This window comes from Coffea eugenioides, unplaced genomic scaffold, assembly GCF_003713205.1.
Source record: "Coffea eugenioides isolate CCC68of unplaced genomic scaffold, Ceug_1.0 ScVebR1_42;HRSCAF=223, whole genome shotgun sequence".
NCBI lineage: Eukaryota > Viridiplantae > Streptophyta > Magnoliopsida > Gentianales > Rubiaceae > Coffea > Coffea eugenioides.
The window spans coordinates 66,101-82,711 of record NW_020864267.1 but is presented as its reverse complement, the minus strand read 5'-3'; the positions used below and the strand labels follow the sequence as shown (position 1 = coordinate 82,711).

The 16,611-nt window shown below is 42.7% G+C and overlaps 3 long non-coding RNA genes across 3 annotated transcripts; all 3 read right to left on the bottom strand.

The window, feature by feature from the left end:
- Window positions 1-6,199: 6,199 nt before the first annotated feature.
- On the bottom strand, window positions 6,200-7,116 carry LOC113758245. Its single transcript, XR_003466644.1, has 2 exons — window positions 6,964-7,116; window positions 6,200-6,522 (listed from the first exon to the last, which is right to left on the bottom strand). It is a non-coding gene; the product is annotated as an uncharacterized LOC113758245 (long non-coding RNA).
- Window positions 7,117-7,228: 112 nt separating this feature from the next.
- On the bottom strand, window positions 7,229-7,795 carry LOC113758244. Its single transcript, XR_003466643.1, has 3 exons — window positions 7,748-7,795; window positions 7,647-7,680; window positions 7,229-7,276 (listed from the first exon to the last, which is right to left on the bottom strand). It is a non-coding gene; the product is annotated as an uncharacterized LOC113758244 (long non-coding RNA).
- A 1,034-nt stretch (window positions 7,796-8,829) lies between these two features.
- LOC113758242 lies at window positions 8,830-9,532 on the bottom strand. Its single transcript, XR_003466641.1, has 4 exons — window positions 9,404-9,532; window positions 9,241-9,297; window positions 9,145-9,162; window positions 8,830-8,919 (listed from the first exon to the last, which is right to left on the bottom strand). It is a non-coding gene; the product is annotated as an uncharacterized LOC113758242 (long non-coding RNA).
- Window positions 9,533-16,611: the final 7,079 nt, after the last annotated feature.

Sequence of the window (16,611 nt, the reverse complement as noted above, 5' to 3'; positions counted from 1 at the left end):
ATATTCACTCCTACATTTTAGGAACACTCTCCTACATTCTCTCCTACATTTTAGGGACACACTCCTACATTTTAGGAAGCTAAGTTTTCATTGAGATTCCATTCACACTAGCACATCCATCAAATCTGTCCAAAACTTCCCTTCAAATTCCAGCCACTTAAACGTTGCAATCTTGGAGTACTTGGAGAGAAGTTGATTGAAAAATCATTGAGGAATTCCGTTTCTTCAAGGGGAACAATCTGTGACTTGAGAAGTGTTGTGAGAGCATTAGAGTGACATCCGTATACACGAGTGTGAGTGGATACACGTAAGGGAGCGTGAAAGGCAATATCTTCGGTTTCGTTGCTAACTTTTTACAGGTTCCCTCATACATTCATGGCGAGTACAAGACGCATAAAAGCTAGCTGACAACATTGTCTTCCTGATCCTAAGGGAGTCAAAGAAGTGGCATTATGTGGTGTAGATAAGCAATTGGACATCGTCAAATCTCAGTTGCTTGGTTGGTTTTATACTCGTTGTGATGTCAAAGATAAAATCTGTAGCTTGGCCATTGATGGGAGTTGTGAAGTCAACCTTGCAAGTGCTATCATGGTTGAGAAATTAAATCTTCCAACCATTGATCATCTTCAACCGTATAAGTTGACGAGCACTCATGGTGATGTTTGGGTTACTAAGCACACACTTGCACCTATTCAAATCGGCAAATATGCGGATGAGGTGTTGTGTGATGTAGTCCCAATTCAAGTGACACATGTGTTGTTGGGCAAAGCATGGATGTCAAGGCAAGAAGTTAAATATGGCGGACATACTAATAAGTATTCCTTCGTATTTAATGGCCGTCGTTTAGTACTTGTAGCACTTACTTATAACCAGCTTTGTATTGATCTAGCATCCATGAAAAGGGAGCTTGAGCGTTATATAATGGAGAAAAAGCTAGATGAGGAAATTGTACCTGAAGCGGTAAAATCCGAGGGAGTTGAAAACAATGAGATGAAAGGGTCAGCTATTGAATTAGAAAAAGAGATGGGAAAATCTGATGAGATGGGTGGCAAAAAGGAAGAGAAGAGAGCAAGTGGGCTGATTTTGAGCAAGAATGTGAGGGCCTATTATTTTTCTAACGAACTTACCTTTGCTTCATTTAGTATCTCTTCTTTTGTGCAGATTACACAAAGTCAAGTAGAGCTGGTCATGGCATGTTCCATTCTGAAGTCACTTGGACATTTTGCGAGTTTCCATGGAGTTTGTCTCCTAGGAGCTAAATCTCTTTGGTATCAATCCATGGAACAATCTCCATTCAAACCTGTCCACGCCATTGGAGGAGTCATTCGAGCTCATTATTTTGATGAGAAGTGTTGTAAAGCTGTCCAAAATTTTTCAACTACAACTAAAGAGTTGCAACCTGATTTCATGCTTATTCCAGCTGCATGTTGCACGAATGCATGTTATTCGTATGGGGTGAACTTCACTTCATTCCTGCCGCTTATGTTGGGTGATGCCCGCAAGGGTGTCAATCAAGATTCGAGTGCAATTCTTACCTCACTGGTTCGTGTTTCTATGGATGTGCAACACGGGTGGCTCAGTGTTCCACCTCCAAAGTGGCAAGTTGTGCTGATTCAGTGTCTAGGGACGAATTACACCACCTTGCACAACCAGGTCCGAGGCTTTTCTAGTTTCAATGAACATCGTTATGAAGTGCATGTGAATGTCCGTGTTCAAAGGCTAATTAGCGAGCTTTGGATTGCTACCTGGATTTTTCACAAGCTTTACACAAGCTCTTTCCTATCTTGGCGCATGTCCTTGTTTGAGAGCCTCAAGCTGACCAAATGGCATTTAACTTGGCTCGTGACCTTTCATTTGTTCCCAACGTGGCTGACCTCCAAACGCACTGTCGACTTGAGTTGTCATACTACTAACTCTTGTTAGCATCTTTATCCCCATCCAGATTTGAGGACAAATCCTTCTCAAGAGGAGGGGACTGATATGTGCATGGATAGGTGATGACCTAGTTCGAGGGTAGGTGATGTGTGCACGGACCTTGGCCCACGGAATGACCCAGTTCGAGTACCATTGGGCCCAGTCACACGTGCACGGGCTAAGCAATCCAAGGAATCACTCCAAGCCCTTGTGCGGAATGTTCACGACCAACAAGGAGTTCATCAAGACATTGAAGGCTTGGAAGGTGACAACCCAGTTGTCTACACGATGATCCAAGCCTGTGAAGAGAGCCCGTGAAGAGCCAAGTGGGCCATGGTCGATTAGGCCTTAGTGTTAGGAGTCTTAAGTTTAGATTAGTCCTTTTAATTGAGTCCATGGGTCGGCCCACCTTGTCCAAGGAGTGGCCGACCATCTAGCCTTGCGATATTAGGGTTTCATTAGTTTTGCCTATATATAGGCTTGCTTTGTAAGCATTAAGGAGGCCGTTTTATGATAATAAACTTTGCTCTTGTTTCTCTTACATGGAGAGTACAATTCCGTTACTTGCATTGGCAAGGGTTCATGGGCAATCTCGTGATTGTCCTTGATTGTTCTACCGACCATTCCACTTGAGTATCCACCTCGATTGGAGTCGTCGTTCTATCACCTTCAATCAAATCGTGTCGTCCGTTTGATTTTAGGTTCCGCAATCCAAGCGTTGGACAACCTCGTTAGAGCCTTGGGCAAACGTGCTACGTGTCTCGAAACGTGTTGATCGATGAACGTATCAATAAGCTACCTAACACATTCTCCGAATTTTGGAACTCAGCCTCCTCCGATACAGACTTGTACTCCCCTTCCTGCTGAGCATCATGAAACTGAGCACCAAGCAGCAGGCCATAAGTAATAGGCAGTATCATTTGTGCATTCACAGGTGAGATAGAACTAGCGAGTGAGATTGGAATTTCAGCAACCGCGACCAAATTTGGATTACCAGCACCAGCAACAAGAGCAACAACTTCAGCTTCCTCTGATATAGATTCATACATTCCGTTTTGCTGATCACCACGAATCTGCTCACCAGACGATAGGCCATGCATAGCCGGCAGTACCATCTGAGCATTCATAGGTGAGGCAGAACTAACGAGAGAGATTGGAATTTTAGCAACCGTGGACAGATTTCGATCACAAGAACCAGCGATAGGAGCAACAACTTTAGCCATCGTAATGATAAAATCAGTAGTAGTCGAGAGCTTTGATGACTATCCTGCAAGTGAATTTGGGTCAGAATCCATATCGACAACTGGCATAACAGCCTACTGTCCAGCCATAGAACAAGTAACCCCATTCGAAGAAGGCCCTAAAAGTTCGGCTCTTACTTCCTCAGCACTTGAACATGGCCCCTCTCCTTTATTTGCTTTGGGACGAAACTGTAGATGCAACTTACGCTTTGCCTTATCAACAGCCTGTACCTCATGTTCCCCCAGTTTAAGATCAGGATTAAGGATGTGACAAGAGTCTTGATTGTGCCCCATACGAAAACAATGTGTTCAGTACAATGGCGTGGATTCTGGAACTAAATGCTGCCAAAAGCGATCGCAGTCCTTATTTAATTTTATATTTGGATTTACAATTTTTTATTTGGGTTATTATTACTTGAATTCTTAAAAGAGCTCTTGGGTTCATTTAGGTAAAAAAAAATTGGATCTTTGTAATAACGTTGAACTTTTAAAATAAATTTTGTGAGGTGTTTAATTAAAATCAGGCATTGATATTAATTTGGAATTTTTTTTTACTATATTACTATATTTTGCTAGGTAAATTCTAAAACACCTTGGACTCAATTCAACCAATAGGCCTAGTAAATTCAAAATCATTCCTAAATTTTACCAAGTGGGCTTGTTAATTCAAAACGAATCCCATGTCAAACTTTTTTTTTTTTGCCTAAAGAAAGTTTCAAAATACTTTAATTCTTTTTAAGAGGATTATCTTAAACTTCAAGAGGTCATATTATAATTTTTTTTAAAACCAAATCTGAAACTCAAGAATGTCTTCATCCTTGGGACTAGTCACCAACTACACCCTCTCTCTCGACATTCAAGAAAGGGAAAATGACATGTTTCATCCCTTACATTTCACAAAAATATTCTTTTTGTCCCTTACTTTTAAAATGAAGCAATTTGGTCCCTGACATTTAAAAATTAAATCTATTACATCCCTGAACCTAATTGTCAATCTGAATCAAATCATCCAATAACCCAATAATAAATTTCGGAGATAGAATTGATAGATCATTCCGTCAACTCCATCATATTCACATGACATTTATTGAACCAAAAAAATAAAAAGTATAACATAAAAGGTCATTCTTTATCTGGGAATAATAGGGTTTCTTTTTTGGGTAAATCTTTTCATTCACCGTTAGTATATACACTTGCGAGTCTAGATGTATATCATAAATACAAAATTTGGTGTTTAAATTTAAATTGAAATGTGCCAGCTACATAAACCCATCAGTGTATACAATGACAATGTAGGAAAGATTAATTCTTCTTTTTTATGTTATAATTTTTTATTTTTTATTTTTGGATTCATTAAATTTCACGTGAATATCAAGTTGAGTTAGTCAAGTGATCTACCAATTATACCCCCAAAATTTGTAATTAGGTTGATAGATGGTTTGATTCATATTGAAAATTGGGTTCAGGGACGTAATAATTTCAGTTTTTAAATGTTAAGGATGAAATTGCTTCGTTTTAAAAGTGAGGGACGAAAAGAATAATTTTGTGAAATGTGAGGGATGAAACAGGTCATTTTCCCTTCAAGAAATCATCTCTTTCGGTCAACTTTTATAATTTCCCTTATTACTACTACTACTACTCTGATAAGCAAGCCTCAAGAAAATAGTGTGCGGCCCTTTTGTTCAATTCCTGTTTTCTTTGAAATCATAAGCTCTGACTTCAAATATCCACATGACTTGATTTATCACTCATTTCCCGTGCATTCCTGAAATCCAAAGTATCTAGTAATCCCATAGCATTGACCAACCTTTTCTATAAAGCTTTTAGCTTTTAGATTCTATTTTACCCACAAATATCGCATCAATTCCCTCATTTTATGTCTCACTAGGAGGTATAAAACGCGTGATGCGCTTAGGTGACTAAAGATAATATGCCCTGCCAAATATACGAATTAAGGGAGTGATTGAATTTTGATGCATTCTTCTTTTATCCAACATTCCATGCAAGTTCTTTTTTTCTTTTTTTTTGTACATCAGTATGAATATGCATGGCAGTTGACAGAGGGAAAAATATCATTGAGCTATATAGATTAAGGTTGATAATCCAAAAGTCCATTAAACTTCAAGGCAATGCAAAGACTTCAAATCCATTGCATTACATGAATTTGGCAACGATGATGATAATGTACCTGGCTGCTGCACTGGATAGTAAAATCACAAACTATAAAGCGAGGTATTCTCTACATTTTCAGAAAACCTAATAACTTGCAGGTTGAAGCTTTGTAAGTTGGTGCTATATCTTTTTAGATTCATCACCCGTGGCTTCTGATGTAATTTCACAAAGTAATTGAAAGCAACTAAAACTTATCCATCGCTACAGAAACAGTTGTAGCAAAGACAGATAAATTCCTCAAGAAGATACTACTGAAGAAAACGGGGAATAACCTTACATTGCATTTGAAAAGAAGCATTAAAACATGGAAGATTACTGATACAGTAAAATGCCAGATTACTGATACATTACTGAAATGTACCAGATTAATAATGGCCTAATTGAGCTGAAGTTGAAAATTAAAATGCCATGGATACATTTTTTCGATGCCTTTTCGATTGAATACAACAACAACAAAGGATGGTCAGCCCAAAGATTGGCAAATGCTCTTAGAATGCATTAACTTGAGTAGATATCACAATGTAAAATATTCATGCGATTACAATCTTCCATTCATTAATTCGACCAAAAAAGCAAGAAAAGGAAAAGGACCTAACAGTCCTGTTCATAAAAGAATTGGAACTTAAAAGTAAATGATATACGACAAAATATCCTACTACAGAAAATTTTGACCAAAAAAGAGAACACTCAGATAATTTTTCATCAGAAATACTGCAGTAGTTTACAACAACAAAGACAGACATGGATCTAGATAGCCTAGCATCCCAGCCCATCAGCAACTCAAAACAATATCAAATTGTAACTAAAAATGGCAAATCTCATGTAACTGAACTGGGGTAACAAGCAACTGCTAGTATGATTAAAAAAAAGAATTAGTTGCAAAATTGAATTTCTGGCTACAGTGTACAATTTACTGTTTAAGTTTAGCGTACACTATATAGAAAAATGATAAAAGCTTCCTGAAATGTGACATAAGAGAAAGCATCACTTAGAAACAATATTTGGCAGTAGTTCTGCAATTTTACCATGATCAATACAAAAGTATGGAGAAACAAACCTAAGAGACTTATTTAAATATGTAAGAATAACAAAAGACAAATCCTGAAACAGCTACAGCTGATGGGTTTACACGCTTTTGTGAATGCAAAGGGCATAACATTCTATCTGGAGGCAGTGGAATTCCCTCCTTTGCAACCTGTTTCAAAATGAAGCAATAATCTGTGTGTGAATATCAAATGACTATAGAAACACAAAGTTCATAAAGTCCTTTATATTTTTTCATCCCTATCATTTTCTTTCATTTTTTTTCAATGTGTAAGAAACCTTACCATTATACCATTTCTGCACCTATAATTGTTATTTTTTTTCCATTTATTACCATCAATGGTGCTCCCATGCAAAAAATTTCCAAGACTTGGCAATGAGTGAGCCATATGTGTCAGATAGGAATAACTAAAATATGGAAACTATTCATATGAAACATAACAATTACCACGACTTTCTCACAAGTCACAAAAGAATATCCTACATGCTAGAAAATATACAAAAGAATATCACACATGCAAGAAAATATAGTCTTAACAAGCCCACCAACCATTCGTGGAACTTCCTACACATTAAAAGAAAATAACCTCACCTTTACCACTATTCCATCATCTGACATTCACATCAATAATGAAAGTCATGAATTTTATTCGTTATTATTATCATGACATGGGCACAAGGGGCACATGATAGCCAAGGCCTTGGTACTTGATAGCCAAGGCACATGATAGCCCTGGCACAAGTCAGTTAGAAGGCAATACTCATTCTTGGCATGGTATGTAGCCATCAAGCCTGCATGTTTATGAAAAGAGCAAAATCCATTAATCCATCTGTTTTGGTGTAGCCAAAATTGACAGCAGTTAGAAGGCAGTACTCATTCTTGGCATGGTATGTAGCCATCAAGCCTGCATGTTTATGAAAAGAGCAAAATCCATTAATCCATCTATTTTGGTGTAGCCAAAATTGACAGCAGCATATATATCTTTTGCATCAGAATGGGTATAGAAGACGTCAACCAGGTTAGGTGTTAGCCATATAGAAGAAATAATTATCAAGAAGACAGAATCTTAACATGCTTTCATTGAGTTCCTTCTAAGATAAGAAGAATGGTATAACTGGCAAGTAACATGCTCAAGAAAGGATTCAAGCAACCAAGCTCTGGGAAAAATCCTAATGCAGACCAAAACATCTTTTTCACAAAATACTATCAGAAGCATACAGCTATAAGCTTATATTATTTAAATAAAAAAGTGGTAGGATATGGAAGAATCTTACCATAGCCTGCAGTTTGGACATCAAAGCCCTCATCCTGCCAAATAACAAAGTTAGAAGGATGCCAAAAGATTTGAGTCTTATGACAAGCAAATTCATTATACCTGCAATTCTCTAATAAGTGGCAAACTACCAGTAATAGAATAGGGCTTACATGCACCACTGCCTCTTCAGTCGCTTTACATAGGACATGGAAACCAGGGGATTGAAGGTTGCAAGCAACTCCAGAATTTGCCTCGTTGTAACTTAGTGTGATTCTGAGGGTAAATAAATTGTAAAACTGAATATTACACAATGAGTACTGTACTGATATGCAAAGAAAACTGATTCCATAGGACCATCACCCTACTTCCATGCTTGAAATTATAATCTCAGGGTGCAATGCAATTCACAACATAAATACTTGATCAAGGAATGTCTTTATTAGTGGAAGGCTGTTCCATCCCCTATGTGGAAACAAAAGTTCTCATGACATCGGCATTTTTTTCCCTTATGTTGTTTGCCATCAGTGCTGCCCATTCCAACTCCCAAGGAAAAAGATAAAAGAGAACCCCCAACGTGATGAAGCATGTCTATGACAGGAAGACCAAACCTAAATATCCTTCGATGAAATGCTTTCCAGTTTGCAAGAAAGATGTGGGACTTTCTTTTCTGTTAATTTGAACTTTGAAAGAGCATACTCAATTAAACTTCTGGGAAAGTGGAAAGATAAGAAGTAGAAACTGTAGAAAACAAGGGAGCTTTGGTTCTGTGATCCCTCCTAGTCCCAGATGAAGCATGTGGCTTTGAGTATAATGAAAGACCATTTACAACAGAGAAGTCTTAGTTCAAGATCTAAAATGTAGAATTTATCCCATATTCATAGATTGTATCCAAGGACAGTTTTAACTTTTTTGTCAATTTAAAAAAAACTTTTGCATTACATTGTTGACTGTTGGGCCTAATATGGTTTCTTGCAGTGTTTATAATCTTAGGATGTGTAATTACCTTATGCATACTTCTTCTCTGTATATCAAAATTTTCTTGAATTAGTGGATAAATGATTTTCAATTTGACAATCTACAATCCCTTTTTTCATTCCTACCAAATTTAAAGTGAAAGCAACAACCACTCAGCATGCTTCTACTAAACAAAGCAGTCGACAAAGGCATACCTTCCCCTTAGGTTTTCATGTGGTAGCACATATTTTGAAATAGGGTCCCTAGTATCAAGCTTCTCAATGTTTTCATTTATGTCTTCTACATACTCCTGTAACTTCTTCAGCACATCTGATACACTGTTGAGGAGTGAATAATATATACTGTCAAACTTTTGAATTGTTACCTGAATATCCTTCTAAACTCAACTGGTAAAGCTACAGCAGACTAAGTATAGGAAGATAATTAGTTTAAGGCTAAAACATAAAAATGAAGAAGGCAAAGGAATTAATTGTGAAATATCATAATCTGATAAATTAAATCATCCACAATTTAGTAAGGAGAAAAAAGGAAAAAATTTCCACCTGTAAAATGGAGTCAACCTGCAAAAGTAAAGAGGCATTGTTAGAAGGGTTTAGAAGTTCAAGATCCTAAACAAGAATATATAAAGAAATATGTACCTAACATCCCCTGAAACTGTACATTCAGCTGGATTTGGTTAATTCCACCACCTGGATCTGTAATATAAAATGCTTATTCAGAAAAATGGAATTGGATTGGCTGCTTATGACAAGTCAAATATCACACTTGTCCGAGTTCTTCCACAATGTGATCAAGACTTACAAGACCATTGAGTTGGTTTCATTGTTGATGGTGTTGCAAATCCATAAACTTGTTCCTTAGGATGAGGAGGGAAATCTTTATAGAACCATAATTGGATCTCTTTGAGTGCTTCCATTGCTAGCTCCAAGGGATTAATAATAGCCTACAGAAAAAGAAAACTACTAAATGGAACACATTCACAGGTTCTTCCCAGTAATGGAGCATTCTTAATGTGTATGAACTTGCAGCAGTATTCCTCTTCAATCCCTCCAAGTTATTGTCCAGCTAAATTATCATAACATTAATTCATCTACAGCCAAGCCTATCCTATTTATTTTTGGTGCACTGTGATCACTTATAAAAGGTCTTTTATTCAAGGATTAAGTTATTGAATCAACAAAGACAAAATTTTTTATATTATATAATTAAAAGATAAGATGAATTCAGAAGCACTTTTTGATTTTAAATATAAAATATAGCAAACAGAATTCCATCGATCTAATTCACGAACTTATAGGATAACTATCTTACAAAATATCAAGATAAATAATAAAATACAAAGCAGAAACCTGGAAAAAAGAAAAACAGAAAGCTACAAAAAACAGAGAATAAAAAATAAATTCAAAGAAAATATACATTGACAAAAAAAATAAGAAAACAAACAGATACAAAAAACAAAGACCACTTTCGAAGGAAGAAAAATCTTATAAAAGGAAACATCCAACTACAAAAAAAAAAAAGCACCACGGACACCAACAAAACATATAGTTGGCCTTAAAAATCCACATAAGCAAAAAAAAGGTAAAAAATACATTTTCAAAAAAAATATACAAAGAAATAAGACAACAAACAGATACAAAAAACAAAGACTACTTTCGAAGGAAAAAAAATCTCATAAAAGGCAACATCGAACTACCAAAAAAAAAAAAGGACACGAACACCAACAAAACATATAGTTGGCCTTAAATCCACATAAGCAAGAAAAAGGTAAAAAATACATTTTCAGAAAAACCATCGAACAAGAAAGACAAAATCTGTACAAAAACTCATTCGATAAACCATATACAAGAAGTTCCAACAAAAAGGGGAAAAAATCCGAAGGAAAATCAAACCAGCAATAAATTCCAACAAGAAGTCATTATTTACTTGTTACAATTACAACAAGAAGTAAAAAAAATAGTAAGAAACACCTCCTCTTCTTTCTTGTTTATGGAACCCCAGAAGGTAAAAAACAGCTGGGAAAACAACACAAAAAAAAAAACAAAAACCATAAAAGAGAACAACGGAGGCAATACCTTAAAAAAGCCGAACAAAAGCAACTGGTGGAAGATACTTCTATGCTACCAACCCGCAAGAATTCCAGCCGCGGGAGTACTGCCAAACCACAACATTCCAGCTTAAAATCGATGAAGAAACAACCAGGAAAAATAGCACAAAAAATCCATAAAAAAAGAAAACAATGGAGGCAATACCTTTAGAAGGACGAACAAAAAAGAAAGCGCCTCGCAGAAGATACCTCTATACCACCAAACCGTAAAAATTCCATCGACAGCAAAACAAAAAGGAAAAAAAGAGGGAACGACGGAAACCATTCCAGCTTAAAATCGATGAAGAAACAACCAGGAAAAATAGCACAAAAAATTCCATAAAAAAAAGAAAACAATGGAGGCAATACCTTTGGAAGGACGAACAAAAAAGAACGCGCCTCGCAGAAGATACCCCTATACCACCTGTACTGGGGCAAATCCGCGTATGACACGTGTCAGCTCGGCAGACTACACGCATCAGGTCGGCAATAGATACCTCTCAGCTGGAATGGGCCAGCTCGGCATGAGAGAGCCAGCTCGGCCGTGTCAGTAGCCTCTTGTGGTGGGCCTGGTGGGCCGCCGCCTCCGAACATTTCGGGGTCGTCGCATAAAACCCTAAGAAGACTCCGAACCCTATGGGGACTTCGACTCCCATAAGGAAACCACAACCCATCCAGTCCTATATATACTACGCCCTAAGACTACACAAGGTACGCACACACAAGTATTCTTTACTGCTATCCTATTCTCAGGCTCAACTGACTTGGCCGTCGGAGCTATTCCGGGAACATCCGTCCCGCCTCCGTTCTTTCTTTACAGGACCCTTAACTCGATTCACCCTCTTAGGTTGGCTGCGCCTGAACAGCTCGGCTCACCACAGTTCAGCTCGGATATGGTTTTTTGCAGTCGCATCAATTGGCGCCGTCTGTGGGAACACGTAATTCTTCTCTTGCGAATCATGCCAAAAACGAGGTCCCAGAGGAATGCTGATGGATCCAAGGGGGACGGGGGAAACAGCCCCCAACACCCCTCACGAGGACCGACTCCAGGAGGCGAGGGCTTGGGGCTCTCCCGAATTCCTCCGGAGCAGTTGGTCCAGGCGGTGGCGGGAAACCTGCCAACTTTTGAGGCAATTGTGAATTACCTCAAGGGGCAGGCAGTAGGTCATCCCGGCCAGGACCCAAAGAGCCAGGGAGAGGGGCCGTCCGAATCTAGGACGGGGAGCCCTAGCCCTCGACCAAAAAGGGTACGCCGGTAGCTCACTCGCGACCAGGTTGACGTTGTAGAACCATCTCACAGGCACTCCAAGACCGAGCACCCGGAGCCCTTCCGGAGGTGTTCTAAGGAGGAACTCTCACCACGGAAGGAGCAGCTCCAGGTGCAGGACGAGCTGGACCTGCTTCTAGACCCAGAGGCGGATAGGTATATCGCCTCCCCCTTTGTCCCTGACATCGAGGACTACCCGCTGCCAGCGAAGTTCAAGATACCAAGCATGAAGTCTTACGATGCGACCACGGATCCGGAGGATCATTTGTTTGCCTTCATGACCCAGATGCGCCTGCAAACTGCTGCAGATGCGGTCAGGTGCAAGACCTTTCCAATGTTTTTGGAAGGTAAGGCGCGTCAGTGGTTCCAGGGGCTTCTCCCCAGGTCCATCCGGTCCTTTGCCCAGCTCGCGCGACTGTTTGCGGCCCAGTTCGTGTCGTCACGAGCCTTCTCCAAGAGCACTGCTCATCTGATGACTATCCAACAGAGGCCAGAGGAGTCCTTGCGCGAGTACATGGTGCGCTTCAATAACGAATCCCTTCAGGTTCGAGATCGCGATGACAAGGTGGTCATGGCCACCTTCATCAACGGGCTACGCAAGCAGAAGCTCTACACCGAGCTCGTAGAGAGACCTCCCAAGTCAGTTCGGGAGATGCTAGACCGAGCACATGAGAAGGCCAACGCAGAGGAGGCTAACCGCTTAAAGAGCGCGCAGGAAAGGCTGAGGGATGACAAGCGCAGAAGGGGCACTGATCAGATTGATGCGCGGCCCGGCCAGGGAAGGAAGAGCGCTTATGATCGCCTCTCCGGGAGCCGCCCAATCGGAGGAGATAAACCCTGGACTACCCTCACCGCACCTCGAGCTCGGGTGCTTGCAGTTATGGAACAGGAGGGGCTCTCCCGACCTCCTCGACCTTTGGACGGGGACAAAAGCAGACGGGACCAAGGTCTGTATTGCGCTTATCATCGAGATGTGGGGCACGATACGGAGGACTGCCGTCACCTCAAGAAAGACATTGAAAAATTGATCAAGCGAGGCCACCTTGGGCAGTTCATACGAGATGACCGAGCGGACCAGCAACGAGGAAGGCCCAGGTCGGAACGTCCGAGCTACATCCGGGACCGACCTCAGGGGCCTCATGGCCGAACTCCCGAGCAGGAAACACAGAATCTGGCGGGGGTGATTAACACTATTGCTGGAGGACCTGCTGGCGGGGATAGTCATACAGCTAGGCGGCAAAATCGACCCTCCCCCACGGGGGAGAGCTCGACCAAGCGGTTGAAGATGTACGAGGAAATTATCTATGGACCTGAGGACGCAGTCCCTTTGGCCTCCAACAATCATGAGGCCATTGTGGTAGAAGTCATCACCTGTAATTACAAAGTGAAGAAGGTATACATAGATAACGAAAGTGCCATAGACGTGCTGTATTACAAGACTTTTAAGGAGCTACAGCTGGAGGATAAACAGCTTGTTCCGGTTCGAACTCCGTTGATCGGATTTGCAGGCCCTCCTGTGAGGCCAGAGGGAATGATAACTGTCATGGTCACGGTGGGAGTATCCCCGAGGTGCCGAACTGTTTTGGCAAACTTCGCAGTGGTTAAGGAACCCTCGTCATACAATATGATTCTGGGACGGCCCACACTGAATGCCCTCCGAGCTGTTTGCTCCACCTTGCACCTCAGCATGAAGTTTCCTACTCCTGCTGGAGTGGCGGAGGTGCTCAGGGATCCGGAGGTGGCCAGGGCATGTTACATCGCCACCCTTAAGGGCAAGGAGAAGTTGGTAGCTCAAACAGTTTGTTTAGAGCCCTGGGAGCCCATGGAGAAAGGAGAAAGGTTGGAGACGGACGAAGGGCTGACCGAACTGGCCGTCCACTCCGACCGACCTGAGCGCACGGTGAGGGCCGGCACTTGCCTAGACGAGCCGACCAGACGCTCTTTAGAATCTCTCTTGGAGGAATATGTGAGATTTTTGCTTGGAGTGCGGATGACATGCCAGGAATCCCCACCGAGCTGGCAGTCCACAGGTTACATGTGGATCCCAACGTTCGACCTGTGAAGCAGAAGAAGAGGAAATTTGCTCCTGAGAGAAAGGAGGTCGTCAAAAGCGAGGTGGGTAAGTTGCTGGAGGCTAAGATTGTTAAGGAAGTCTACTACCCGACCTGGCTAGCCAATCCGGTGCTGGTCAAGAAGGAGGAGAGAGCTTGGAGGATGTGTGTGGATTTCACGGATTTAAATAAGGCTTGCCCGAAGGATTGTTACCCACTTCCACGGATTGACCAGCTCGTGGACTCAACGGCAGGCTATGAGATTTTCTGTTTTTTGGACGCCTTCAAGGGGTACCATCAGATAGCCTTGGACGAGGAGGACCAGGAGAAGACCTCGTTTATCACCGAGGACGGCACATATTGTTACGTCACAATGCCATTCGGGCTAAAAAATGCGGGCGCGACCTATCAGAGGTTGGTAAATAAGTTGTTCAAAAATCAGATCGGCCGAAACCTGGAGGTCTATGTGGACGATATGTTAGTGAAGAGTCGAACCCAGGAGCAGTTCATCTCTAACCTGAGGGAAATTTTTGAGGTTCTTCGGAGCTCACGAATGCGGCTAAACCCAAAGATGTGTACTTTTGGGGTTAGGTCGGGAAAATTCCTGGGCTACATGATTTCTAAAGAAGGGGTGAGAGCTAACCCGGACAAGATCAAGGCCATCATGGACATGGCTCCACCCCGGAATATTAAGGATGTGCAACGTTTAACAGGGAGGATGGCAGCCTTGAACAGGTTCCTGTCCAAATCGGCAGTTCGGGGGTCGCCTTTCTTCAAGGCCCTAAAAGGAGGTCGGCAGTTCGAGTGGAGCCCGGAGTGTCAGAAGGCGTTCGATGAGCTGAAAGCCCACCTCGCTCGTTTGCCAGCCCTGACCTCTCCCGAGTTGGGGGAAACCCTGTTCATCTACTTAGCTGCGGGAGAGGGGACCATTAGCGCAGTGCTGGTGCAAGAGGAAGACAATGTGCAGAAACCCGTATACTATGTCAGCCGCGCCCTGCAGGGAGCCGAGGCAAGGTACTCGGCGATAGAGCGATATGTTTTGGCATTAGTGCATGCAGCTCGGAAGCTCAGGACGTACTTCCAATCTCACCCCGTAGTGGTCATGACGGACCAGTCCCTGAAGCAGATCCTTTCCAAGCCCGAGTCCTTGGGACGAATGGTGAAGTGGGCTGTGGAATTGTCAGAGTACGACTTGGGATATCAGCCCCGGACGGCCATCAAAGCCCAAGCCTTTGCGGACTTCATAGCGGATGGCGTTTCCTTCGGATCGCCCGAAGCAGAGGGCAATCGGGCCAGGGACATATGCGCTAGGAAGGACGGAGGAGTTGTTAAAAATGCGCACACCGGACAAACAGCCAAAGCCTTATAGACCCCCAAAACTACCAAGGCCACCCAGACCCGAGAAGCAGCAGAGGTCTTACAGGCCGGAGACGCTGCCGAGGTCACCCAGGTCATCCAGGTAGCGGAGGTCGGACCGTCCGAAGAGGCAGCTGAGGCCAAGCAGGCCAAGGAAGCTGTCAAGGGCGGACAGGCCGGAGAGGCAGCAAAGGCCAAACAGACCCAAAAAACTGCCGAGGTCGGACAGGCCGGAGAGGCAGCAGAGGTGGGACAGGCATTAAACGCTGCCGAGGCCAAGCATTCTGGAAAAGCATTCAAAGCTGAACTGACCAGAGAGACGGCCCAGGCCGGGAAGGTTACGGAGGCTGCGGGACGAGCTGATCCCACCTGGACGTTGTACGTGGATGGCGCGTCAAGTAAGGAAGGATGTGGAGCCGGGCTCCTTCTCATCAGCCCTACTGGGGAGGAGCTGCCCTACGCTCTGAGGTTCGATTTTAGAGCTTCTAACAATGAATCAGAGTACGAGACTCTGATCGCAGGGATGGAGATGGCCCGGAAGTTAGGGGCTAGATCAATAAAAATCTATAGCGACTCGCAGCTGATAGTGAACCAGGTATGGGGGAGCTACGAGGTCAAAGAGGGGACGCTAAGAAAGTACGTGGCCAATACGCGTGAGTTGAAGGGCTTGTTCGAGCGGTTTGCGCTTGAGCAGATTCCGCGAAGCCAGAACAGGAGAGCTGACGCCCTGTCTAAACTGGCCTCTACCTCGGTTGGCGTCATAGGTCGGGAAATACTGGTGGAGATCGTCAGAAATCGGGCCTATGAACAGGTAAGCGCTGCAGTCATTCAGGTCGTGAGCTCTTGGATGGATCCTATCATTCAGTATCTGGTTCATGGGGATCTTCCGCCGAGCAGGACAGAGGCCCGGAAAATCCTCATTAAGTCACAGAAGTACGTGCTCACGCATGGAGTTCTATACAGGAAATCTTACTTGCAGCCCTGGCTGAAGTGCGTAACGACTGAGGAAGGAAGCTATGTCTTACGCGAGCTGCATGAAGGCATCTGCGGCAACCATGTCGGCCCGAGAGTATTGGCCAAGAAGGGAATGTTGGCTGGGTACTATTGGCCCACCATCTTCAAGGACTCAGCCGAGCTGGTAGCTAGGTGTAAGTCTTGCCAGCTACATGCTCCAATCCATCACACCCCCACTCAGGAAATGATTCCTCTCACTAGCCCGTGGCCGTTCTTCCAATGGGGGGTTGACCTG